The sequence below is a fragment of the Suricata suricatta genome, chromosome X, assembly GCF_006229205.1.
Source record: "Suricata suricatta isolate VVHF042 chromosome X, meerkat_22Aug2017_6uvM2_HiC, whole genome shotgun sequence".
Classification (NCBI taxonomy): domain Eukaryota; kingdom Metazoa; phylum Chordata; class Mammalia; order Carnivora; family Herpestidae; genus Suricata; species Suricata suricatta.
The window spans coordinates 110,227,828-110,248,294 of record NC_043717.1 but is presented as its reverse complement, the minus strand read 5'-3'; the positions used below and the strand labels follow the sequence as shown (position 1 = coordinate 110,248,294).

At 47.3% G+C, this 20,467-nt stretch overlaps 1 long non-coding RNA gene and 2 pseudogenes across 1 annotated transcript; 2 read left to right on the top strand and 1 right to left on the bottom strand.

The window, feature by feature from the left end:
* Window positions 1-2,186: 2,186 nt before the first annotated feature.
* Window positions 2,187-3,394, bottom strand: LOC115284341. Its single transcript, XR_003905166.1, has 2 exons — window positions 3,036-3,394; window positions 2,187-2,906 (listed from the first exon to the last, which is right to left on the bottom strand). It is a non-coding gene; the product is annotated as an uncharacterized LOC115284341 (long non-coding RNA).
* A 201-nt stretch (window positions 3,395-3,595) lies between these two features.
* LOC115284340 lies at window positions 3,596-6,625 on the top strand (annotated as a pseudogene).
* Window positions 6,626-15,375: 8,750 nt separating this feature from the next.
* On the top strand, window positions 15,376-19,657 carry LOC115283539 (annotated as a pseudogene).
* The last annotated feature ends 810 nt before the right edge of the window (window positions 19,658-20,467 follow it).

Below are 20,467 nucleotides of genomic sequence, written 5' to 3'. Positions count from 1 at the left end.
ATATATATATACATATATATATATATATATACATATATCCGATCTATAGGATAAATGTGACAAGTTTAGGAAATAATAAATCTTCTTGTAAGAAATTAATAGTAAACGCATCTCAAACATGGCAAAAACCCAAATGTAGCACTTGCAAATTTTTTAATGTTTATTTTTGAGATAGAGAGTCTGGGAGAAAAACAGAGAGAGAGAGGATCTCAAGCTGGCTCTGTGCTGCTGGCACAGAGCCCAATGCAGGGCTCGAACTCATGGACCTCAACTGTGAGATCATGACCTGAGTGGAATTTGGATCTTTCACCAACTGAGCCCCCCAGCACCAATGCATGGTATTTTATACTGTAATAAACTTTGGGAGAAGACATAACTATCTTTTAAATGAAAATTAATGAAACAATTTATTCAAGGGTTTACCTTGCAAAGAAATATTGAAGGAGCTTGGGAATTTTCTATTGTTTTCTTGACTTTATTTTTCAGGTCAAGTACAACAAAAGCCACAACTTCACAAGTGGGGTCCAAAACTTTGAATCCCAACTAATGAGGGGTTGCGTCATCTGGAGATGAATGCCATGAGCAGGGCCCGTGCCCCCCCAAGGCCACCCAGTCCCCAGCCTGAATGGCCAGAGATTCCCATGACTGGCAGGGTCTGCAGCACCGTCCGTTGCGCCCGTGGAGGCATGGGAGGCAGTGTGAACCTCCCTGCCCCCCCTTTTCCTGTCAGGCTGGAGTCCACTTCCCCATTTGTCTCTCTTATGTTGTTAAAGGTCTTGTAATATTAGTAAGGGTGTTTCATACGGGAGGCGTTCCAGAAGCTTCTTCACAACGGCTGATGTTTGGCCCGATAGCAGTGTGCGTTTCCTTGTCCCTTTATCCTCTAAGCTAGCAACCAGGGCGTCATGGCGATTAAAACAAACCACACACACACACACACACACACACACACACACACACACTAAACACAGTTTTCGTTTTGTTCAAAACCTTTTTTAGAGAGAGGGAGAGTGTATTGTGCAGAAAGACTACTGCTTAGGACTTGGACTAGTAGCTCAGTTGGTTTTATATGGTCATACATACGTATTTTATCTTTACTTATTAGGGGACAGTAACCAAACAGTCAATGATTTTATTGATTAATTTTTCTCATTACCTTTTTGAGCATTTGGAGATTGCCTTTGTTCATAGGAAAAACCATGATATTGATGAAGGAAACAAAGGCAAGAAAGATGTAGTTTATTTTTTTTTAATGTTTCTATTTATTTGAGAGAGAAAGTGCGAGTGAGGGAGGAACACAGAGAGAGGGAGACACAATGCGAAGCAGGCTCCAGGCTCTGAGCTGTCAGGACAGAGCCTGATGCGGAGCTCGAACCCACGAACCATGAGATCACAACCTGAGCTGAAGTCGGACACTCAACAGACTGAGTCACCCAGGGGCCCCTGAAAGATGCATTTTAAACTAAATTCCTCCTATAGCCTACAGCCCATTCCTAGATGTCAGACACCTGCAGCGTGTAACATTCCCCAAGACGCTTCCGGCTGCTTTAATGCCCTAATGTTGACATGTCCTTAAAAACGAAAAGCAACCTTATCTTGACAATAACTAAACCTTCAGGGTCTTATGAAACCCTGTTTTCAGCATCCAGAAATTCCTCGGAGACTTACGTCCTCTCTCCCCCTCCCTCCCTCCACGAACTTCAAGGTAGCTCCTCGAAAGCCCCGGGCAGCTCTTTCTGCCCAAGGAGCCTGCTCCCCTGCTTCCATAAAATCACCTTGTGCACCGAAGACGGCTCAAGAATTCTTAGCCGTTTGCTTTCAAATTCCATCAACATGACATTGCCCCCGACAAGATCCATATCTTTCCTTTGTTTAACTATCTGAGCAGGCATACCGGAGGACACGTGCGCGTCACATGGCGGCTGAGGTTGACACACTTTGGGTCCTCCTTTACGAGAAAGAATACAGGGGCACCTGCGTGGGTCAGTCGGTTAAGTGTCCGACTCTTGATGTTAGCTCCAGTCATGATCGCATGGTTCTCCAGATCAAGCCCCACATTGGGATGTGCACTGACAGTGTGGAGCCTGCTTGGGATTCTCTCCCTCCCTCTCTGTCTCTCTGTCTGTCTCTCTCTCAAAATAAATAAATAAATAAATAAACTTAAAAAAAAGAAAAAGAATACAATGTTAGTTTCAAAAATGTATATTTATTTGGCAAAATAAAAGAAATCACAACATATGGCTCCCTGCTGTGGCACCAGCCCTTTGGCTGTGGCCTGGGGTGTGGGCTGCAATGGCCTATCTCCCTCCGCCCCCCTGTGGCCACTGGGTCGCTGTCAGAGCAGTGCCATCCCTGCTTTCTTCACTGCAGGACCATCCTGATGGCCTCGAAGCCTGGGCACAGCCTCCCTGACCACCCTGACCACCCGCCCTCGAACTAGCAACCCTCCTGGCATTCCCTCCCCTCGAGGACAAGGAGAAGTCAGGCTACGTGAGGAGGCCTTCCAGCACTGCCCAGGGTGTGACGGTGGCCTGGGCCTCTAGTGCCTGCGCCCTGGTCCTGGGGACAGCCCTCTGAGGCGACCGGCAGTTGAGAGTCTTGCTCAGGAAGCCTGCCCGGGCTCAGACCCAGCCGGTGGTTTCTGGTTTCCTACCCTGAAGGGGTTTCACAGCCTCAGAGGTGTGGGCTTACATCGTAAAGTGTTTTCCTCCGGTGTTCAGACGTCTTTGAAACCAACAGAAATAGGAATCGCTTCGGCTCTGAGAGACTCGGTGTCCTCATTTGTTCATTTCCTCCGGATGTGGGCAAACGGACCTTTGAAGGAAACTCCTCCCACAGATATGCACACAGAGACAATGCCTCGCGTTCACCCGGTTGACGAATCTGGAGACTGTCCGGGAGGCCTTCTGTGGGGGATAGAAGTCCCCCCCCCCATGGTGACCGCGCCTGAGTGGGATCTTCAACGGGTACCAAGTTTCAGCACCCCCCTGCAGTGCTGAGGTGACGGGCCCAGGGACTCCTGGGTGCAGACTGACCTTTTCAAGCGGCGCTGCGGAAAGCGGGCACTTGGTTGGAGGGCAGGCTGGCAATCGGTGCAAGGGTTCCACCTCACACTGGCATCCACAGCTTCTCCTGCCGCCCTGCCTTAGCTCACGCGTGTATTTTCCGGAAATCCCTCCGGGTCTACCGAGGGGGGATGAGGAGAAGCAGTCAGAACTAGGCTCGGAAAGCTTGGGTAGAGACCGGGCTCCCAAACCAGCTGGAAGTCCCCCTGCTTCCCTCCCAGGAGGAGACTCAGAGCCGCAAGGCCCCGCTCCGGAGGTCACCCGTGCCCCGGACCCCCCGGGAAGCAAAGTCTTCTCCAGGAGACCGGTCCGACCTCGCCTGTCCCAGCTCCACAACTACGTGTGTGTATCTTTCCGTAAAATACACCGCCCCGCGCCCCGCCCTGGGCCCCTGGACCCCAGGGAGCAGGGCTCTGGGAGAGACCACAGCAGACAGGCAGAACCGGTTCTGCGGCCAGAGCTGGCAGCTGAGTGTCAACAGACACCCCCTCGGCCACAGGGAGGGCCACACCGGGCCGGGGCCACCCGAGCACAAGCACCAGCACCGGAGCACAAAGACTCTGGTGTGTCACTTCAATCCGGGAGGCCTCACCCAGGCTTGTGATTTTTAAGACGGATCCGCTAAAGGGGTCTGGTCAGTTTTGTGTCCTGGGACACGGTCACAATCCGCAGGGAACACTGAAGAAACTCACGAAGAAGGACCAGGAGACCAGAAACCTCAGGCAGCCGCTAGACTTTGCAGACAAGAACCCAAAAGCCTGGTCACTGGCTGCGAGCCACAGTCACCTCCCCAGCGGGCAGCCCCCCCACCCCGGGGCCCAAGGATCGTCACCCCTGGGACTTCGCCAGTGCCACGACCCCACTTCGGCGGTGGCAGCTCTCTTGAGGTGAGTGACTGTGGAAGCAACAGTCTCGGCCAGAGATGTGATATGTGGTGAGGTTAACAAAGGCAAGAAAGATGCAGTGTGCGGTCCGCCGGGAGACGGCCGACACCTGCACGGTGTAAACTGCTTTACATGTTTCTGACGCCTTCATGTTGACACCGCCTCAAAAACTAGAAGCAACCTTATCTTGACAAGAGCTACATCTTCAGGGGCCTGTGAGACCCCACCTACAGCATCCAGAAATTCCTTGAAAACTAACTTTATCTCTGCCTCCCGCCCCAAACCTAAAAGAATATCATCAGTCACTCCTCACAGCCCATGGGCAGCTCTGTCTGGTCCCCGTGCTTCCGTACAGTCACCCTTCGGCACCAAAGACGTGTCAAGAATTCTCCCTTAGCCATTTGCTCATGAGCCCGCTCCAAACGGCGTCAGCAAGCACACGTCGGCAGCAGCGAGGCTGCGGCGGAAGACAGGCGTGTGCATTCGCTTCCCACTCACTGTAAAGCACATTTCTTCCCCAAGGGCGAAACATCTGCCTCATCTTTATGACTTGTGAGGGTCACACCTGGAGCATGTTGACCCAGATAAATCTCCCAGAAATGCCAGAGAAGGCAATCTTAATTAGAACTAACAAGCAATATGGTTATGAGCATCAATCGGAAATACGGTGGACGCGAGGTGTCTGGGTGGGTCAGCCAGTTCAGTGAACGACTCTTGATTTCCACTCCAGCCATGATCTCAGCGTCGTGGGATCAAGTCTAGAGGCAGGCTCCGTGCTGAGCCTGGAGCCTGCTTCGGATTCTCTCTCTCTCTCTCTCTCTCTCTCTCTCTCTCTCCCCCTCTTGCTTTCTCGTGCAAATAAAAAAAAAGAAAAGACAAAAAACCCCACAAAGAAACATAGTGGAAGAAAGTCCAGTTTTTTCTCATCAAGAAGTGCCGCTTTAGGTTGGGAGACATTCCACTTTTTCTTAAGTTTGGAATAAAATTTCCCCACTTGTACATGGGGTCTTTGTGTCATTCCCACTTCAGACACCGATCTAGACCGCTGTCTCCAGAATGGTGACGTGATCTGCCTGGTGGGCGTGGATGCCTCGGGATCACAAGAACATTTACATACGTCATCAACACAAGAGAAAAGGCACCGATGAACCATATCCTGACTGGAAAATGGCGCATAACCACAGATGCAGTAATGTTTTAGAATAATGGGTGTTGCGAATAACTTTATGCCAATACATTTGAAAATGTTGACATGAACAAATTCCAAGGGAAAAAAAATGACCAGTATTGACTCAAGAAAAGACAGAATAATCAGAGCTCCTTCCAGATGTGCGTCTGCTCTTGTTTCCTGGACTTTCCTCACAGCATGGCCCCCAAATGCCAGCCGCCACGGCTCCCTAGAGGAAAGAGACCCAGCCCGCCTCCCACCCCCAGGCCACAGACGTCCATCTCTCAGCACTTACCGAAGGGAGAAACGGAACAGCAAGAAGCAATTGAACCTATTGATGAGGTACAAAACGAAAGAGACAGACTTAATGAACAAGCCACTGAGCTTGTTTGGAAAGTAGAATGGAAATGTAACAACTCCGCCAACCATTTTTGACAAGAGTTGAAGGACAGAATTCGAAGATATTAAATCAGGTTACAGAAGAGATTGTTATTTTGCTGAAAACGCTTATTTCAAAAATTAAGTTCTCTCCAAAGAATTTTGTGTAAATGAGAGTTGTGACCCAGCTTCCAAGTCCACTGAAATCAAATGGAAATCTGATGAAACGTTCGAGTCAAATGCAGGGGAGAGGCAGCAGGAAGAGAGAGCGCGAGGGACCAGAGGGCTTCATCACCTGGTTTCCCATGATTCTGCTGCAGGCGCAGAGGAGTCAGAGGAGTCGGGGGAGGTCATCGAAGATGCTATTTGGCCAAATCCGTGACAGCATTACCTGGTTCCTGATATGGATGATGCAGGAGGGGAAGGAGTGGAAGATGATGATGATGACGAAGAAGGACAGGAAGAGCTTGATGAAGAAGGAGATGAGGAAGAAGGCGAAGGTGACGGTGAGGAGGAGAAAGGGGAAGAGGACAGAGGAGAAGCTGACACACGCCACGCGAATGGGTTCCAACCCTCCTTTCCTGCTGTTCTCCAGTCCCGGGGCCAGTTGCTGGCTTTTCTTTTTCCCTCCTCTTGTGCTCTGATTTGTGAAGTCTCTTTTCTCTCCCTTTGTACCATGGGTCTCAAGTTATTTTGGGGGGCAATCCCTGGAGCAGACTACGGTGGGAAAAGAAACTCTGCTTTTCTGTTCTCAATTCATTTTTAGCCCTTCCTGTCTCTATGTGAGGTGAATGAAATCAACACCACTGTGCTCTGTGGGGAAAAAAGACACCCCTTCTGCTCCCCTCGCTCTGCTGGAAGCTGGAGGGTGTGAGGCCCCGTGTAAGAGTGTGTAAAATACTAGCCTTTCTCTGTACGTTGTACTCAGAGATTACGCTGCGTCTCTGTGACAGCATGGACAGTTAGCGCTTACCAACACGTGGGCACTTTGACAACATGGCTTCTCCTCTGGCATATTCACTTGTGATGTTTAGCAGACATCCCTGCAGTTGAAGATGACACTTTTATTTATTTGTTTGTTTGTTTCTTTTGAAGGAGGCAGAGAGAGTGAATGGGGAGGGGCAGAGAGAGAGAGGGAGACAGAGAATCCCAAGCAGGCTCTGCACCATCAGAACAGAGCCCAACTGGGGGCTCAAACTCAGGAACTGTGAGATCATGACCTGATCTGAAACCGAGAGTCGGATGATTAACCGACCAAGCCACCTAGGCGCCCATTTTTGTTTCACTGAGAAAGAAAGATAATGGTCAGTTTTAAATGTTAAAATGTACAAGTTGCTTTTCTACAATAAAAATGTGTCTAGGGGCGCCTGGGTGGCTCAGTCGGCTAAGCCTCCGACATTGGCTCAGGTCAGATCTCACGTTCGTGGGTCTGAGCCCCGCGTCAGGCTCTGTGCTGACAGCTCAGAGCCTGGAGCCTGCTTCTGGTTCTGTGTCTCCTTCTCTCTCTGCCCCTCCCCCTCTCATACTCTGTCTCTGTCTGTATCAAAAATAAATAAAACATTAAAAAAATATTTTTAAAAAATGTGTGCACGTGCACACACACACACACACACACACACACACACACATACACACAGAAAAGGCAGAAACCCTAAATAGTAATATCATTGTAAAATTATTTTCTCCAGTATCTATCCCCCGGTAGCAAATTCCGGGCCCAGATGACCTTGTCAGCGAGATCTCCCAAGTATTGAAGAATAAACAGTTCTAGTTTTGCACACATTCTCTCAGAGAATAACCAAAAAGAATACAATTTTGTTAGCAGGCAAACATAACTCTGACGCCAAAATGTGTCAAGGACATTTTAAGAAAGAAAATTATTGGCCAAGCTCACTTGCGAGCATAGATGCAAAAACTCCCAGCAAAATGTCAGCAACAAATAAAACTGATAACACACGGTGAGCAAGTAGCAGACTTGGTTCAGCAACAGAAAATGATTTATTGAGGCGCCTGAGCACGTGACTCTTGATTTCAGCGCAGCTCATGATCCTGGGGTCGGGCACTGAGCCCCAAGCCAGGCTCCTCACTGAGCACAGAACCAGCTCTCAGTCTGCTCCTCCCTATTTCTCTCTGTCTCTCTCAAAAGTAAAAATTATTAAAAAATAAATTTAAAAAAGAACCCCTCTTAAAAAAGAAAATAATGTACTGTAATTAACCATATTAATATATTAAGGCAGAAAAATTACATGATCATCCCATTAGGTGCAAAAACAAAGCATTTGATAAAATGCAACATCCATTCATCATTAAATCATTAAAAAGAGAACTCAGAAACTGGTAATTAACATGACCTTCCTTAGGAAAAGCCCTATAAAAATAATTATGGCCACCACCACATTTACTGGTAAAATATTGAAAGCTTTGCCTCGAGATCAGAAGTAAGAAAAGTCAACGTTGTAATGTTTCTTCTAGTGAGGGCAGTGGGGCAAGAAAAATAAGTAAAAGTAAAGGCAAAGAAAGACTGTCATTATTCACCGGTGATTTGATGTATATTATGATACACCAAAGAATCTAGAGATAAATTATTATAGTTACTAGGAGACTTTAACAAGGTTGCTGGATGTAAAGTCCATATATAAAACTTATTTATATTTCTATCAGTAGCAAAGAATTAAAAAATGAAAATTTAAAAAATAACATACCATTTGCAATAGCATTACATTTTTTCAATGTTTTATTTAATTTTGAGAAAGTGAGACAGAGAGAGAGAGAGAGAGAGAGAGAGAGAGAGAGAATGAACAGGGGAAGGACAGAAAGAGAGGGAGACAAAGGATCCGAAGCGGGCTCTGTGCTGACAGCAGAGAGCATGATGTGGGGCTTGAACCTACAAACCATGGGATCATGATCTGAGCTGAAGTTGGGTGCTTAACTGACTGAGCTTCCCCGGAGCCCCTGCAGTAACATTTAAAAAAAATACGGGCGCCTGGGTGACTCCGTCACTTCAATGTCTGACTCTTGATCTCAACTCAGGGGGTGACCCCAGGGTTGCAAGTTCAAGGCTTGCACTGGACGCGGCGCTGGGCATGAAGACTACTTTGAAAAAATACTTAGGAATACATTTATATAAGATTTGCAAGCCCCTTGTGGAAGAAATGATAAAACTTTAACAAGAGACATTAAGGAAGAAGATCTAAGCAAATGAGACATATACATGACCGGACTGGAAGACTGAACCCTATAAAGGGGTCAATTTTCTGCATGTTGATTTATTACACATTCAATGTGATGCCTATCGAAGCCATAACACAACTCCCCTGCTCGCTTGCTCTGTCTCTCTCTTTAAACTAAATAAACACTAAAAAAAACTTTTTAAAAAGGGAAGGGGTGCCTGGGTGGCTCAGGCAGTTAAGCGTCCAACTTCAGCTCAGGTCATGATCTCACAGTTTGTCAGTTCGAGCCCCACATCAGGCTCCGCACTGACAGCTCAGAGCCTGGAGCCTGCTTCGGATTCTGTGTCCCTCACCCCCTGCCCCAGCCCTGCTCAAGCTCTGTCTCTGTATGTCTCTTGAAAATAAATAAACGTAAAGAAATTAAAAAGGGTTATCATACGGGAATGAAAATCAATGAGCTGTGGCTGTATTTAATAACATACCCGCAGAGGGTAGCAGAGGGAGAGAGACATGACCTGATGTAGACCACACATATTTCGACTCATACAGGCCAAACCAAACTCTGGTTTGGGGAAGCTTCTTCAGGTGGTAAAATTCTAAGGAAAAACAAAGCGATGACTATTAATGGCACAGGCCGGAGTGACTGCTGGTGGCTGTGGACAGGCACCCGGCCATGTTGATTTACTCAGCTGCAAAGTGGCGACACGGCTGTGGCCTTCGGAATTGTCCTTTACGCCGTACAGTATATTTGATGCACCATATTCCAAACAGCTTTATTCGGATATAACTCACACACATCAAAGTATGTTGTCTACAGTATACAATTTGGCACATTTTGACACATGTATACTCCTGTAAAACCCTCAAATCTTCTTCGTGTCCGTTTGTGAATCCTCCCTCGGACCGCTCCAGAGGCCAATCCCCGGGCAACGCCGATCTGCTTTCTGTCACTGCGTGTTCCTTTGCCTTTTCTCGCGTTTTCTGCCCACGGAGTCATGCAGCGTGGACCTTGTCCTGTCTGGCTTCTTTCGCTCAGCATGACAGCTTTGACACTGTCGTCGACTGGCCTTCCCTCGCATGGGTGTATCACGACACGCTTCCCGCACATCCTCTGAGGAGGTCGGCCTTGTCGCACCTCCCGGGGCCCCTGTGAGTGTCTCGGGCCTGTGTGCTCTGAGTGGAGACCCCTCCTCTGCCCCCAGACGCGGGCCTCCAGCTTCAGTGGTAGCCATGTCCTCTCCGGACAGCTGGCTGGGGACTGAGCTTCCACACCAAATGCCCCACGCACGGGTGAAACCAAGCACATCCTTCTAGATGCCGGAGGAAAATCGCTACCAGCCGGGAATTCCATAAAGTGACCAAATTATCACTGATGTCTAAAGGCAGAATATAGGCTCCGGTTTGGGGGCGGCCAGTCTAGATCAGAAAAGTGTCATAAAAAAGACAGACACATGCAGTCCTGGGTCCCCATCCCAGCCCTGCCGGGTGCCTGTCTGGGGAGTTCTGTTTCCCAGCAGTCACTCGTGACCTTGCCCACGGGCTTCCCTAGAAACGAACTTCCAGGGAAGCTGAGGCCAGACCCCAGCCCAGAAAGTTGGTCCAGCTTCTCTCCAGTGATGAGGTTGCCTCTCCTTACTCTCCATGCGGCTTTTATATTCATCAACCTTCTCGCGCCTTTCTACCAAGACAGCCCTCCCCGTCACCCTGTCCAAACTTGCAACCGTCCCTCGGTGCATCATCCTAAGCCAGAGCTAGCAGAGGGAAGAGATGGGACAAAGCTGCTACTTCCTTCTTGGCACGGACAACAAAGGCGTTAGAAATGAATGTGTGTTTGGGGAATTTATCTGTTAGGGCAACTGAGAACTGAGCGCTGACTGAGGGCCGGGCACTTTTCAGGCCCCAGATACAGCAGAAGACAAGGTGCAGCCCTGTCCTCGCAGTGTCCACCTTTCAGGGCAGGGGACAAAAGCTAGCATGCACCTGGAGTCTGTAACACCGGGGAGACGCAGGTGCCTAGAAGGAAGCCCAGCTGAGGCGCAGAGCGGGCCGCGCCGCCGCTGCTTTCCGCGGGGCGCGTACTTGGCTCCGCAGTTACACAAGCAGTGTCACAGGTTATGCTGTCAGCCGGCTGTATTGGAAAGATTTTTAAATTTTCTGTCTATTATGATGTTTTTACATCCAAAAACACCAATAAAGTTTCTGGCTGGGGAGAGACTGCCCTTTCATGGCCAGCCAATTCTTGGATGCAGCTGGAGCCAGGAATGCAAGCGAGCCAATCCCGTTCAGGAGCTGCTCTCGCTGCCCCGACGTCACAGGCCAACTGTCCTCCGGGGTCAGACGTCAGGCTACTGGACATCCCCATAGCCCAGGGCCCGCTGACACTCATCAAACAAGTCAGCCCGGAAGTGTTGAGCGCGTCCTGCCTTGCCCGCTCCTGGAAGCCCCAGTGCGGTCTCACGGCCTGAACCTTGCCGTCACTCTGGTCGTCTGTCCCCTGCCCGCCCCAGGGCTGTTCCGTGCGGCCCTGCAGGGCCGCCCGGTGTCCAGAGGCCCAAGAGCGAAGTAAACTTTGGGTTCTTTAGTGCCTTCTGCGTGCTCTCTCCGGCTTGCACCTGACTCATCGTCCCACGAGAGAATATGAAACACTAACTTGTGTCCTTCCCTTTGCGCTGCCTCAAGGTTAAGACCATCCTACTCCTGCCCATTTCTTCCCGTGTTTCCAGTGGGTTGTGCTCTGCGTCACTGGCGTCCTGCTCTGTCCGGAAACATCCACGACAGTGACTTCTTTGATCACAGCGTGCTCTCCTTCTTGACATACGCGGACACTGTGAGGGTGCTATTTGATACTCTTTGAATTCCCCTTCGTCAGACGCTAATATTGCTGTTTCCATCGATTTCAAGAAGCTGCAGCTGAGGGCAGACCCGTGTCAAAGCGCCCGGCTGGTGCGGGCCATCCAAACTAACGGGCCCATCTACGGGTCAGCCTGGTGAGCTGGGCGGGCAGCCCCAGTGCCCGTGACCCCAGCCGCGAGCACCAAGTCTGAGAAGGCCCGCGACCGTGACCCGCAGAGCTGGCGGGTCCAGAAGTGATCGAGTCACAGACGAGACCAAGCGTGGAGGGAGGCGAGGCGGCAGACAGGTTCCCCAGCACCCGGCGCTCTCAACCAAAGTTGCTCTTGTCGCTAGATATTATTCAGTGTTGATCAACCAGGTAGTGAAGGCTGGACTGGATTATTTAAAGGTGTAAATAAAAGCACTAGAAGATCTAAAAGCAAAACCATAGACAAGAAGTTTGGCGGAGCACCAGGCAGAGAAGGAGGAGAGATGGTGAGGAGCATGAGTGTCCTCACTTCCTAGACTTTCATTTGTTTGTTTGTATGTTTATTGAGAGAGAAAGTGTGCGCATGCAGGGCGAGCGGAGAGAGGGAGAGAGACTCGCCAGCAGGCTCCATGCTGTCCTCGTGAGGCCGATGCGGGGCTCAGACCCACGAACCGTGAGACCATGCATGACCTGAGCTGAAACCAACACTTGGACCCTAAATCGACAGAGCCATCCAGGCACACCCCACTTCCTAGACTTTTATTTATTGTTTTTAATTTTTTGAAAATTTTATTTATTTTTGAGAGACAGAGTATGAGCAGGGAAAGGGCAGAGAGAGAAGGAGACACAGAACCAGAAGCAGGCTCCAGCCTCTGAACTATAGGCACAGAGCCTGATGCGGGGCTCGAACCCATGAACGTGAGATCATGACCTGAGCGTAAGTCAGAGGCTTAACCGACTGAGCCCCCCAGGCACCCTGCTTCCTAGACTTTTTTTTTTCTCCCAGACTTTTAAAGTTCACCCATGGGCCTGTTTATCCAGGGATCCACTGTCCACCTCTCTCTCACCCTATACAGAGAGGCCTTGCTGCCAAACTTCACCAGGCCCAGGACTTAGCCAGTTTCTGGCAGGGATTGATCATGGAAGGCAAGAGCAAGACTAGAGAGGAGGAGAAGGGGACGGTTTTCCTCTTTGTCTCAGGGGTGGCAGCTGCCGCTCTCACCAAGAGCCCTCCTTGATTCCGAGTCTTCTCCCTGTGTCCTTCCATCCTACGGGAGGCAGTGACTTCCTACCCAGGTGGGTCTCCCAGCTGCCTGCATATTAACCTCCCAGTAGTCCCAGGTGCCCCTTTCCTGGCATTCAATGCCCTCACTTGAAGTGGTTTCTGTTTTCCCAGGAAGACCTTAATGGCTAAAATAGCCAGTTTGAGACCACAATAAGGAAAAGTGCATGCTGGGCATCTTGGCGGAGGGAAGTGAGAGACGAACCACTGACCACATTCTGAGACAGAAAGGGTCCTGAAGAAATTTCAAAAAATAGAAAAGAATACGAATACACTGTTGGAATAGAATGTTAACAACTAAAACGGAAAACAAAACAAAAGCTTGCATTTAGAATTTAAAACTCCCTTAAAAAAATCTTTGATTAAAAAAAAATCAAAGAAAACTTGCAAAATGCCCAGAAAACAGGCATCATGAGGACAGAAAGTACTGAGCCGATACACAGAGAAACCAGAGAACTGAATCTCAAAACTGGTTCTTTGAGAACGCAAAGACAAAACAAAAAGGTAAAAACAGTAGCCAACCTACATAAGGGACAAAAATAAAATTAGGGGCACCTGGGTGGCTCAGTCGGTTAAGCCTCCAACTCTGGATTTTGGCTCAGGTCGTCATCCCATGGTTGGTGGGATCGAGCCCCGCCTCCGGCTCTGCACTCATGGTGTGGAGACTGCTCTCTTTTTCTCTCTCTCAAAATAAATAAGTAAACATTAACAATTTTTTTAAAGGGGGCTCCTGGGTGGCTCAGTCGGTTAAGTATCTGCCTTCTGCTCAGGTCATGATCTCACGGTTTGTGGGTTTGAGCCACGCATCTGTCAACACAGAACCTGGAGCCTGCTTTGGATTCTGTGTCTCCCTCTCTGTCTCTCTGCCCCTTCCCCTGCCCATTCTCTCTCTCTTTCTCTTTCTCCCTCTCTCTCTCTCAAAAATGAATAAACACCAGAGGCACCTGAGTGGCTCAGTCGGTTAAACCTCCGGCTTCGGCTCAGGTCAGATCTCACGTTCGTGGGTTCGAGCCCCGCGTCGGGCTCTGTGCTGACAGCTAGCTCAGAGCCTGGAGCCTGCTTCCGGTTATGTGACTCCTTCTCTCTCTCCCCCCTCTCATGCTCTGTCTCTCTCTGTATTAAGAATAAATAAAACATTAAAAAATTATTTAAAAACATGAATAAACACCAAAAAATTTTTAACTAAAAAAAAAAAAGAAAGAAAGAAAACAAGCCCCAGGGTCATAAACAAGTGGTGATGTAGGCAACAGAAAACCCCTCGGGGAACCCTTAACCACAGAGAAAGTTCCCCTAAAGATACCCCTGATGCCTGAGTGAGCTCCTACCACTGCGTCAGGAGTCACCTCCAGACCTGACCCAGTCCAGGACGAGCAGAGGGCCCGTGGCTTCCCAGAAGGTCCCGGAGGACTTCCTGGAACTTACATTGGCTGGAAGTCGCTTAGCGGCCACCGCAGTTTCCCACAGCAGGATTTCTTCCTGAATCACACAAGGAGAGCGAAGGCAGACTCTATCCACAGCTCTACAGACGGGGCAGGGGGGAGGGTCTCTGTCCCGAGTCCACCCGGGCCTCTTCAGGGCAGTACTCGGTCCCGGGGGTCATTTGCCTCTTGCAGCGCCAGAGCTGTGCTATTTCATCAGTGCCATTTCGGAGGGCGTTCGGGTACCTGGTGAGGCAAGTCTTCCTATGAGTCACTGTTTTCTTGGCCCATGTTGTATATTCACTCCGACGAATCCTACAATCGTATTGTCAAGTTCGATGACACTCGAGGGGAAAATGGACATCATTTATTGGAGCCCCCCAATCCCAATGTTTCTGTTCCCCTTTCATGTACTCTTTCACTTCTGGGAGACCGTCTTCTCCTATTTATCAGGATGGGACACAGATGTTAGCTCCGACAGCGCAAAAGTAAAGTGAAGCTGCTATTGAGTGGCCAAAGATACATTGCTACTGAAAGTTAGTAAAACGAGAGGTTCGAGTGTACTATTTGTACTTATACACAACTAAAGATCGCAGTACGACTATCAAATCAGGTGTGGCAGGCGTCCCCAAGGCCCCTCTCAGGAGCCCCCGGGCCTGCTGAGCTAACCGTTCGCTCCACCCAAGGAGACGAGGGCAGGGTCCTGTCCTGCAACACAAACCCATCCTTCTGTGTTTTGGGCTCGACGAGTTGAAAACCAAGAACACGAATGCATGTTATGATGTTTATGTAAATATTTTTTGATGCCAAAGAAGAGATGCTAGGATTACGTTTCCCTTGTGTAAGTCAGACGTGATGAGTCCTGAGCCGTCGGAAAACACTTGTCTCAGCATCAAGTTGTTTCTGTCTTCTCACGCACCATCAGTCGGTTAACTTATAATATCTCTTGCTTTCTTTCTTATTCTGATTGTAAACTGACCATCAGTTCTTTTTTATCCTGTTTCTAGAGCAGTTTCTAGTTGTTTTTCCTTATTTTCTTGTACTAATTACCATCATCGCATTCAGTTCTTTTCCAGCTCCCGGTCACAACGGTTAATAGGTTGAGTTCACTCACACATGCTCTTTCTTTTTTCAATTCTTGGAGTCCTGTCTCCCAGAGCCTGCCATTGGCCTGGTCCAGTCTGCGCTGATGGCCAATCAGGCCTTCCGCCCAGCTGGCATTCTCAGTGTTTCCTATCACTGTGGTCCTGGATTAGATCCACTGTGTTGTGGATCCCACATTTTCCTTTTTCTTGGTTTATACCCTTGTTTTGCTGGAGAACATCCTCAAGTAGATTCTTTTATTTATTTTTTTAATGTTTTTTATTTATTTTGGACAGACAGAAGGAGATAGCGCCAGCAGGGGAGGGGCAGAGAGAGAGGGAGACACAGAATCCGAAGCAGGCTCCAGGCTCTGAGCTGTCAGCACAGAGCCCGATATGGGGCCCAAACCCACCATCCATGAGATCATGACCTGAGCCAAAGCCGGACACTTAAATGACTGAGCCACCCAGGTGCCCCTCAAGTAGATTCTTAAGAAAGTATATGTGAGAGGTGAGTTTTCTTAGCCCTTCCATATGTAAAAATACTTTGATTCCACTGTCACACTTGATGGATATTTTGGCTAGAATTCTAAATTGAAATTCATTTTCTCTTGGAAATTTGAAAGTATCACCCTATTACCTATTACCTTTTTAAAATTGGCACTCTACCTAAATGTCCATCACCTGATGAGTGGATCAAGAAGATGTGGTATATATACACAATGGAGTACTACATGGCAATGAGAATTAATGAAATCTGGCCATTTGTAGCAACGTGGATGGACCTTGAGGGAGTCATGCTAAGCGAAATAAGTCAGGCAGAGAAGGACAGATACCATATGTTTGCACTCATAGATCTAACAGGAAAACAGGTGAAACCTAACGGAGGACCAGGGGGAGGGAAAGGGGGAAAGAGAGTTCGGGAGAGAGAGGGACACAAATCATGAGAGACTATTGAATACTGAAAACGAACTGAGGGCTGAAGGGAGGTGGTGGTGATGGAGGAGGGTACTTATGGGGAAGAGCACTGGGTGTTATATGGAAACCAATTTGACAATAAACTATTATTACAAAAACTTGTCGCTCTATTATCTTTTATCGTCCAGTGTTGTCATGAAGTTTGATGCTACTTATTGTGATTCCTGTTCTTTTTTTCTCAGTTCCATCTTTCAAGAACACTTGTTAGTTGCTTGCTGGACTTCTTAAATTATTCTCTCTTTTTTTTTCATTGTTTTTTAATTTGTTTTTATGGTTTATTTATTTTTGAGACAGAGAGAGATAGAGCAGGAGTGGGGGAGGAGCAGAGAGAGAGGGAGATACAGAATCTGAAGCAGGCTCCAGGCTCTGAGCTAGCTGTCAGCTCAGAGCCTGACGCGGGGCTCAAACCCACGAACTGCGAGATCATGACCTGAGCCGCTGTCGGACGCTTAACGGACTGAGCCACGCACGTGCCCCTGTCTGTATTGTTTTGTTCTATTTCCTGGGAGATTTCTTTAGTTTTGCCTTTCGATATTTCTATTGGAAGTTGAACTTCAATAATCATTTAATTCCAATAATTCTTTCTTGTTCTCCACTCCTTGTTTTCTGGAGAACAATATTTTTGTTTTGTGGGTACAATATTTTCTTTTAGTTCTGTGAATATGCTAATTAAATTAAAAATTTCCTTATGTTCCCTGCATTTTCTGGGATTCCTCTGAGCTCATTTTTTCCTATAGGTTATACTTGACTTTTTTATGCTTATTTATTTTTGAGAAAGAAGAGAGAGAGAAAAAGAAAGAAAGCAGGCAAAGGGGAGGAGCAGAGATTCCGAAGTGGGCTCCCCACTGACAGCAGAGAGCCTGACGTGGGGCTCGAACTTGTAAAGTGCGACATCACGACCTGAGCTGAAGTCCGATGCTCAACCGCCTGAGCCACCCAGGCGCCCTTAAGCCTGATTATCTTTAATGTTGAAGACCTTAAAATTTCTGATGATCCTTTGTGGTTGGTTTATATTTAATAAACAAGGGCTGGGTAGCTATTGTGGATTTAATCTGCTTCAGGGCAAATAGGTCTGTTTTCATGCTGCGACTCTTCCGTGTAGGACAGGGAGCTGGAGAGCAGTGTTCCCGGTCTGCAAATGCTAGAATGAGGACAAAATTGTTCAGGGGTTGCCAACATCCAGGCTGGCAGCCCGAGCTCGCTGTAGACATTTCATTCACCCTCTTTAGAGAACTGTCAGGTGTTTTTCCTGCGGGCCTATGCCAGCTGCCAGCCCAGCTATCTGGCAGAGAGGAGGAACTAGAGTCACCGTGCTTTGGGGGCTTCAGTTAATCCCCATGGGTTCAGTCCCGTCGATTTCTTTTAATGTTTATTATTTTTGAGAGAGAGAGAGAGAGACAGAGAACAAGCAGGGGTGGAGAGAGAGACACACACACAGAATCGGAAGCAAGCTCAGGCTCCGAGCTGTCCGCACAGACTGACGCGGGGCTCGAGCTCACAGACTGGGAGATCATGACCTGAGCCGAAGTCCGCCCCTTAACCGACTGAGCCCCCAGGCGCCCCTCGGTCCCATCGGTTTTGCCCTTCCGCCAGAGCCCCACTGCTTCCGAGCCTATTCTCTGATCTTGTATCTTGCAAACTGGCTCCCACGCCTCCTGTAGCTCCCTCATCAAATAGTCTAGGCTAGATCTTCCCCACCTATTTTATTCAAGTAATTCGTACCTGCTTTCCGAAAAATTGTTGAAAGCTGCCCATTGTTGACAGCCTCCCACCTTCACCACCTTCACCTCACTTTGATGGGTCCATTTCTTTGTTTCTCAGTATTTCCTTACAGCAAGTTTCTTTGGGTATAGAAGGAAAACTCTGCGTGTGTGCACCTAAGACAGTGAGCGTGATGTATCAGACGCAATTCATTTCTGATCTATTTTCCTCTTTTCTAGGACAGGTAGTTAAGGTTATTACTTTTTCTAGATGACCGCTTTGTCCACACAGTTTAGCTTTTAACACGTAGAATGTCAGAGTCAGCCATTTCTGAGGAGTTTATCATTTTAGTTTTTGTTTCCTCTTTAACGAGAGAGCTATGTGGAGGTCCGTTTTAACACTTCCAAGCAGAGAGTGCTTTTTTGTTTTGTTTTGTTCTACTTTTGCCCATTCTTTTGTTTCTAAGTTTTCATTTTATTGTTTTGTTGCCAGAGACCGGACTGTGTGCATTCTACAAGTTCGAATTTACTGAGAATTTTGTTTTGAGGAGTCTCATTCATAAGTAACTTCGGAAAATGTTCGCTAGTACTTGAAACAAACTTATGTTTTTAATTTTTTGTGGTATTATCTGAGATGCTAATTCTAACACTCTGGACTGTGTGTTTTTACCCTTCTAATTTTCCACTGTCAGTTTGCATTTGCTTTTCCAAAACTATATACATTCTCATCAGTTCACGGGATTTTTAGACAGAGCAGAAGTTGGTGCTGTCTGTTATGCCAATGAAATCCTTCCAGTTGCTGTTTTCCTGTCAAGTGCTATCATACTGTATTTTCCTGGTTTTTACCTTGTATGGTCTGAATTTTAACAGGACCCATTTAAAAAATAGTATAACCCAATGTTTTAAATGACACACTTTTAATTCTATCAGTGAATATTTTATTTTTTAACATTTATTTAATTTTGAAAGAGAGTGCACACACATGTACACACATGTGAGAGCTGGGGAGGGGTAGAGAGATAGGGAGAGCGAATCCCAAGCAGACTCCGTGTTGCCAGCACAGAGCCCAACTTGGGGCCGGAACCCACAAACCGTGAGATCATAACCTGGGCCGAAATCAAGAGTCGGGCATGTAACCATCCAGGCGCCCCTCTGCAAGTGTACACATTAAAATCTAGTATATTTTTCTACTTTTCAATGGCAAAAGTGCAACCGTATTATTCAAGCCTCATTTATTCAAACTAAGGAATTTAGCAAGACCCTCTTCCTTGGTTTTTGCTTTCCCAAATGTCTTGATTTCTAGTCTTGTACACTTACACTTCCCAATCTTGAATGCACTTGTTACAGTCCACAAAAACTCCTTGATTTTGACTTGGGAAAAATAATTCCAGATTAATTTCCGAAGAAGTGACATCTGCAGCAGCAGCTCCAAAGCAGAGGATGAGCTGTGGCGGCCGGAGCCAAAGCAGGATAGGTGTTCAGAGCTTCTTCCCCTCTTTGACCGAGTTTTACTTGAAAGGGGCGCAGCCAACACTAACTAAAGGAGGGAATTATGCTCCCAGAAAAATCTAAAGGAAAGGGTGGAGAGATTCAAGTAGTTGGTATGAAAGTTGGAGATCAAGTTCTTCTCCCAGAATATGAAGGCACCAAAGTTCTAGATGACAAGGATTATTTCTTATTTAGAGATGGTGACATTCTTGGAAGTATGTAGACTGAAATACATCATTATTCAAATGGCATCAAGTGAAGCTGCCCATTCGAGGGAAGCTGTGAAACCTTCCATCAGGTCAGCAATTTCCATGTCTCTCTTTCATAATAAACTAATGATATCCAGCATCTCTAAAATTTAGTTTTAGGGCACTGTTCTGAACTTAGAGACCAAATAAAAATGCATAAATAAATGGTTCAAAAAATTGACATCTTTATTATGTCGACTTCTCTCTAGGAGTATGGTGGTTTCTTTTTTTTTTTTTCCAGGTCTTTTTTTATGTTTTTCAGTAAAGTTTTATAGCTTTTAAATATAGGTTTTTGGCATTTCTTAAGTTTATTCCCAGCTATTTTATAATTTTTGTAGCTAGAATGAGTTGAATCTTTTTTTAGTTACATTTTCCAGCTTTTTAAGAATTATTTATTTTGAGTGAGTGAGAGAGAGAGAGAGAGAGAGAGAGAGAGAGAGAGAGAGAGAAACAGCGTGAGTGGGGTTGGGGCGGAGAGAGAGGGAGAGAGAGAATTCCACGCAGGCTTCGCACTTTCAGAGCAGAGCCTAATGTGGAGCTCAAACTCACGAACTGTGAGATAACGACATAAGCTAAAATCAAGAGTCAGATGCTTAACCAACTGAGCCACCTGGACACCCCACATTTTCCAGCTTTTTATTACTTGCTAAGGTCTTTCTCTCCCGGCTCTAATGGGTCTTTCTCCTCACAGTGAAACACAAAGGATGAGGTTTAAAAGAGAATTGGAGGAGGATACATGTGTTCTATTTTACATGAATGATGTTGCACCATAGATATGTTCTGTT